Genomic DNA, 7788 nt, shown 5'->3' with positions numbered 1-7788 from the left:
TATATATATATATATATACAGGACTTCTGGGGATAAATTGTTAACCAAAAAAAGAAATAAGAATTATGTATCTGCTATCATGCAGTTTATCATCTGTAGCCAATGACACATATTAAACAGCCAGAGCAATCTATAATTGTAAACTGTGATAAATGCTCTGAAGGAAAACTACAGGGAGATAAGGAAAACATAGGAAAGCTTTATCTACTCTGGTGAGTCAGGTAAGTTTTCTCTGATACAGGGACACTTGAGCTGAAATTATAAGATTTAGGAAGTTAATTATAGATAAACATTTATTTATTTTTATTGAAGTATAGCTTACTTATAGTATTATAATAGTTTCAAGTGTACAGCAAAGAATTTTAGAGGAAAATGTATCTCAAGCTTGGGGAATAACTTGTGCAAGGAGCCTGAGTTGAAAGGGTGCACCTCTAATTTTGTGAAGTGAAAGCAAGCTGTCAGCACTCTCTCTACATTTGTCTCTCTTCCTCCTTTCACTTAATTATCACCTACTAATAATTCTTGGAGAAGTTTTGGTCCAAATTATCTTGGAAAATATTGCATGACAACTTACCAAGCTTCCTCCCTTATGCTATCCAAGGCCAGGTTTAAATAAGTGCTATGTGCTCATCCAACACTAGACTTCCTCACCATGACGTTTCAGTATGATATTTGTATAATTATCTCCCTCACTACACATTCAAACACAGTGCCTTATACATAGGTAAATTCCCAAGGACCAATCATTCCAGTACAATTTCATGACTATTGCTACATCTAAATTTATATACTCTATCATTTCAAAATATTTCCTTTAATTTTGATTTTTTTTAACGTAAATGTTTACCTTAAAATAAAACTTTATGTCACAATTGTTAATTGTACATAGATACTAATATAAGTGACAAGGGGGTAATCATAAAATAAACATAGTAAATACAATGTAATGTTACATACATAATTTGTAATAAAAACACAATAATAAATTTATGTCATGTACCAATTACACACATGAAAAGAGTTCCTTGGTGAAAAGAATGAAAGAGTTTATGATTAGTAAAGAATAAGTAGATTATATTTAAATGTTACTTTAAGATTCAGTTGTAGTAATCTCTCATATGAGGCAAACTACTAACCAGAGAGTGAGAGCTACCATGTTTTCTGACTGAGTTCTAATTCTCAATTTAAAAACAGCAACACACCTATAGCAAAATTATAAATTGTATTTTCTATGGATTTCAGTGGCTATCTGAATCATGAGAAAATGGGTGAAAGTTCAGTCTCTAATATTTTCATCTGACTCAATATCTATCTTTACTTCAGAAAAAGGGATTATTAAAAACCTTAAAATTCACACATCTTCCTTTTCTCCCCACTATATTAATTGTTTTTCCATATCACATATTAAGGAAAGGAAGCTTATAGCACCCAGGGCTAAGGCAAAGATCCTTTAGTCTTAGAGCTTGCTATGTGTAGTTTTGTATGTGTTCTTGTGTCTATGCTCATGCTGAAGGCCTGTCAACATGCGTGCATCTCTTTAGCAAAATGTGTTATCTTGGAACTATGTGGTTTTTTTTTTTTTTTTTTTTTCAGGATTGTGGTAATATTATTGAGTTTTAACAGAAAACTAATACAGATTTTGGTATCTGGAAGTCGCATGCTGCTGTAACAAATAAATAAAATATGGAATCAGCTTTTTTTTTGTTCTTTTTTTAATTTTATTTTTTGTTTTTTAATATTTATTTATTTATTTATTTTTAAAAGTTATGATCATCAATGTTTGTATTAGATCACTTCCTCCAAGATCCTGGTAGATACAAACTGTGAGCATTTTCAGTAATTCATGGAAGACAGAGAAGTGCTCCAAAATCACCCCACCTGTGAACAATGAATATTTTGTTTTTTAATTTTTATTGGAGTATGGTTGATTTACAACATTCTGTTAATTTCAGGTGTACAGCAAAGTGAATCAGTTATGCATATATATACATCTACTCTTTTTTAGATTCTTTTCCCATATAGGCCATTACAGAGTACTGAGTTCCCTGTGCTATACAGTAGGTCTTTATAGTTATCTATTTCATGTATAGTAGTGGGTATGTCAATCCCAATCTCCTAATTTATCCCTTCCCCATTTACTCCCTGGTAAGCATAAGTTTGTTTTCTACATCTGTAAATATCTGTTTTGTAAATAATATCATTTGTACCCCTTTTTTAGATTCTACATATAAGTGATATCATATGATATTTATGCTTCTCTGTCTGACTTACTTCACTTAGTGTGATAATCTCCAGGTCCATCCATGTTGCTGCAAATGGCATTATTTCATTCTTTTTAATGGCTGAGTAATATTCCATTGTATATAGGTACCACATTTTCTTTATCTATTCATCTGTTGATGGACATTTAGGTTGCTTCCATGTCTTGCTATTGTAAACAGTGCTGCAATGAACATTTCTAACCATGGTTTTCTCAGGATATATGCCCAAGGGTGGGATTGCTGGATCATATGGTAGCTCTATTTTTAGTTTATTAAGGAATTTCCACACTCTTCTCAATAGTGACTGTACTAATTTACATTCCCACCGACAGTGTAGGGGGGTTCCATTTTTCTCCACATCCTCTCCAGCATTTACTCTTTGCATATTTTTGATATTGGTCATTTTGACTGGTATGAGGTGCTATCTCACTGTAGTTTTGATTTGTATTTCTCTAATAATTAGTGACATTGAGCATCTTTTTATGAGCATTTTTGTCATCTGTATACCTTTGGAGAAATGTCTATTTAGGTCTTCTGTCTATTATTTTTGATTCAGTTGTTTGTTTTTGATGTTGAGCTACATGTGCTATTTGTAAATTTTGGAGATTAATCCTTTGTCAGTTACACCATTTGCAAATATTTTCTCCCATTTTGTGGGTTGTATTTTTGTTTTGTTTATGGTTTCTTTTTCCATGCAAAAGCTTTTGAGTTTAATTATGTCTTATTTGTTTATTTTTCTTTCCATTAATCTAGGAGATGGATCAGAAAGATAGTGCTGTAAATTATGTCAAAGAGTGTTCTGCCTAAGTTTTCCTTTAGAGTTTTATAGTATCCAAACTTACATTTAGGTCTTTAATCCATTTTGAGTTTATTTTTGTGTATGGTATTTAATAATGTTCAAATTTCATTTTTTTAATATGCAACTGTCCAGTTTTCCCAGCACCACTAGGTGAAGAGACTGCCTTTTCTCCATTGTATAGTCTTGGCTCCTTTTCATAGATTAATCGACCATAGGTCCATGGGTTTCTTTCTGGGCTTTCTATCCAGTTCTATTGATCTATATTTCTGTTTCTGTACAAGTACCACACTGTTTTGATGACTGTAGCTTTGTAGTATAATCCAAAGTCAGGGAGCCTGATTCCTGCAGCTCTGTTTATCTTTGTCAAGATTGCTTTGGCTATTTAGGGTCTTTTGTGTCTTTATACAAATTTAAAACTTTTTGGTTCTATTTCTGTGAAAATGTATTGGTAATTCGATAGAGATTGCATTGAATCTGTAGATTGCCTTAGGTAGTATAGTCATTTTGACAATAGTGATTCTTCCTATCCAAGACCATGGTATCTTTCCAACTGTATGTTTCATTTTCCATTTCTTTCATCATTATCTTATACTTTTCGGTGTACAAGTATTTTGCCTCCTTATGTAGGTTTATTTGTATGTATTTTATTCTTTTTGATGCAATGGTACTGAGATTTTTCTTTAATTTCTCTTTTTGATCTTTTGTTTTCAGTATATAGGAATGTAAGAGATTTTTGCGTATTAATTTTATATCCTGCAACTTTACCAAATTCATTGATGGCTCTAGTAGTTTTCTGGTAGCATGTTTAGGATTGTGTATGTATATAGTATCATGTCATCTGCAAACAGTGACAGTTTTACTTCTTCTTTTCCAATTTGGATTCCTTTTATTTTTTCATCTCTGACTGCAGTGGCTAGGACTTCCAAAACTATGTTGAATAAAAGTGAAAATTGTGGACCTCTTTGTCTTGTCACTGATCTTAGAGTAAATGTTTTCAGCTTTTCCCCAGTAAGTATAATGCTAGCTGTAGTTTTGTCATATATGGCCTTTATTATGTTGAGGTATGTTCTCTCTAGGCCCACTTTTTGGAGAGCTTTCTTCTTTCTTTTTTTTTTTTTATCATAAATGGGTGTTGAATTTTGTCAAAACCTTTTCTGCATCTATTGAGATGATCATATGGCTTTTATTCTTCATTTTGTTGATGTGGTGTATCACACTGACTGATTCATGGATATTGAAAAATCCTTGCATACCTGGAATATATCCCAATTGATCATGGTGTTTGATTGTTTTAAAATATTGTTGGATTTGGTTGAGTAGTATTTTCTTGAGGATTTTTGTGAGGGTTATGATCATCAGTGATATTGGTCTGTAATTTTCTTGTTTTGTGATATCTTTTTCAGGTTTTGGTATCAGGGTGATTGTGGCCATGTTTTTTAATGCTGACTTTAAATATTAATTCCATGGCAGACAGACACATTTGGTGTCTCTTTATGATTTGCTTGTGGTTATTGAATAGAGCAATAAATGGACCATTTTGAGAAAAAAACAATATCTATCATCTTGAGCAGCTTTCAGAAACAAAGACCAAGATCAGTGTACCCAATATCAGCCATGCCATAGGGATACAGTCTCAGTACTCATTTATCAGGCCATGATGCCGACCTATAATCAGAGAGAATAAGATATTTCTGCATCTCTAGCTTCTTAATTGGTCTCATCAAAATTGTGTATACCACATTCTGAGAGGAAAAAAATACATCCTGGAAGCAAGATGTTTACACATATGTGAAAGAATCTTGATTAGAATTGAAAAGAGTATAAAATGAGAAGACTATATTGGAAATGAACAAGACTGGAAACTGAAAGACCAGTTAGAAAAATTATTAATAACAATAATAAAGGAGTGTCTACTTTGTTATAGGGATTCTTCTAAGTAGTTTTCATTTAAGTCTGTAAGTACCCCAAATAGTTAGTTGCCAGTATTATTCATACCTTATAGATGGTTACACTAAAAGTCACAGATAAGTATAGGGAATAAAATTACCTGGAAATCTGGCAGGCAGTGCCCCTATTCATTTTTGTCTACTATTATTTGTCATTCTGAGAAAAGATGGTGTCTTGTGCTGTGCCAGTGGCTCTAGGGAAGGAGAGAAGTGTAGAGACACAAATGATGTAAGAAAACAAAATATCAGGTCTCAATAATTTGTCTGAATTTTTCTTTTATTCCTTTTATAGCATATATAGTGTTTAAGAGAAGAAAGGGATTTGATCTAGTGAAAAGCTATTGAAGTAACTGACTGTTAATTGATGGTAGTTTCCTTGAAATCCAAATTGTCTATCCATCAATACCTTTATGATAAACTCAACAAAATCTTCAAACCAGTGAAAATATTTCCTTACATGCCAAGGGCTCTCTATAGTATTCCATAGCTAGAGAATTTTCACCAGGTATGAAAGTGAGCAACTATAGTATGAATTCTTTAGTGTGGTAATATGTTTTTTCAAAGACAATCTCTGACTTATTTATATTCTGATGGAATATGTGTTCAGATTAATGTATTTCATGATCTGGAGTAAATGAACACTTCTAAATCCCAAAACCAAACTATCAAATACTTTTTAAAAAATAGCAAAAATAGTCCAGACACATTTATGCTACATAAACAATTACCAATCTGACTATTTGGATTAAATCAGTTAATCCTTTGTTATAGTTTTTAAATCTATTCTATTTGTTTATTTTTGTGTTTATTTCCATTACTCTAGGAGGTGGGTCAGAAAGGATCTTGCTGTGTAAATCTATAAAATTTAATATTATTAGTTGTGAGGTTGTTATATACTGACATTTTTGAAAAATTTTCATATGAGAGTTAACTAGATTTCTCTGTATTTCTGAAGAATCAAGTGTGTGTACTAATATGCAGAAATCTCCAGAAAGAGATGATATGTAAAAGGTAATGAATAAAAGCAAAAGAGTGATGGGAAAATATTCCTATTTGCCTGATGTAAGAGAATAATGATGAGAGTGACAGTGTAACAAGTTTTCAAAATGTGATCTTCTGAGGTGGTCAGGTAATAAAAATGAGTTTTAAAGTGCAACAATACCTAATCTTGTTATTGTTGTTTCTTGCTGATTTTTTCATGAGCTTTTACTAGGTGTATCTTATATTTCATAAGAGGATATTTAAGAAGAGTAGATGCTTTAATCTCTAAAGCATTGGAAAATAGTTAATTTCTGTATTAAAATATAACATTTTTTTGAAAGTTATGTTTTATTCAGCAGAAATACTGAGGACTTCAAGCTTGAGAGGAAGCATCTCAATTAAGTCTTAGAAAACTGCTCCAAGGAGGTAAAGGAATAGCTAAGATATATAGGAGTTTAGCAACAAAGGACAGGTAGTAGGAATAAAAGATTACTGTTAGTAAATGAAAACTAGATATCTCAAGTTAAGGAAGTTAGCCCTTTTCTATATATGGGAAAATGCAAGAATCTGGGCTCACTGAAATCATTCCTCTGATATGCACATCAGGTATCTGGGGCCAGTATCATATGTTTTCATGTCCTGAAGTTCCCTCAGGGTTCACTGGCTCACCATTGGAGGGTTGAGGTAGCTGATGACTGTGACATCCTTTGTTTATTGATAAGGCAGGCAATATTTTATTTCTCAATTCCTCCTCTTGGTCTGAAATTTGACCTATATTTGGGAGATATTTCAGGGCTAAGTTTTGCCCCACAGTTCTGGGAGCCTCATCCCAGATCAGGTGAAAATTCTTATTGATATGCCACTCCAGGTGCTAATTTCTGGATTAGGCCCTGTTGATAATTAAAGTTCTCTGGATCTTCTGTCTTACTAATCTATTATGATCCAGGATATGTTTTCCCCTGTTGCTTCTTTCCATACCTATAATCACACTATTACAATTTTTCTATAAAAGTCATAAATGTGATCTAGTTCTGCAAGATGTTGAGCCATCATCAATTTTGTTAGAGTTCTGGTTACACATTGGGTACCGAAAGAGACAACAATCTTATAAAATAGACTGGATATAAGTAATGCAGCTAGTGACATTGACAATGTCATAATGTAGCAGGGAGACACAAATTATAAACAATTTGGAAACAAAGAACCAATCAAAACAATGATTACGATAAGTATTTGTAATCTGGTTGCAATAAACCACCAAGTCTACAGGAGAGCAGCTGGAGAAGCCAACTCTAGCAGGATTAGGTAGAGAGAAAAAGATAAATGTTTCATCTTTGTTTACAAACATATACTTTATCAACTTGTTGTAGGTCATAGCATAATAAGAAAGGTTTTTCTGGAAAACAATGGTTAAACTAGTATATTTCCCCAAAAGCCATAAAGTTATAAACCATATTTATCAATTTATTCAGTCCCATGTAATTCCTGTTGATCTGGATGAAGCCATCAGGTTTTCCATTAGAGTTTTGTCATTTCTTACCCAGTTCACTGATATTATCTAAAGGCTATCAGGAACTTATATTTGTTAAAAATAAAATAAAAAAGGCCTTTTCATGAGTCTTCTTGAACATCTTCATTTTGTAAAAGCATCAGTGTAAAATAATGATTGTCTATAAAGGAGAAAACTTAAAATAGCATGATTAAAGATTTCAGTATCATGCAATTAGCAAGAAACTTGGATATTTCTGTGACAGGACATTTTAGAATAATAACTAGATAACATTACATCAGGGCATATCAG

Source organism: Neophocaena asiaeorientalis, unplaced genomic scaffold (genome assembly GCF_003031525.2).
Source record: "Neophocaena asiaeorientalis asiaeorientalis breed wild unplaced genomic scaffold, Neophocaena_asiaeorientalis_V1.1 scaffold486, whole genome shotgun sequence".
Classification (NCBI taxonomy): domain Eukaryota; kingdom Metazoa; phylum Chordata; class Mammalia; order Artiodactyla; family Phocoenidae; genus Neophocaena; species Neophocaena asiaeorientalis.
This window is presented reverse-complemented; position numbering follows the sequence as displayed.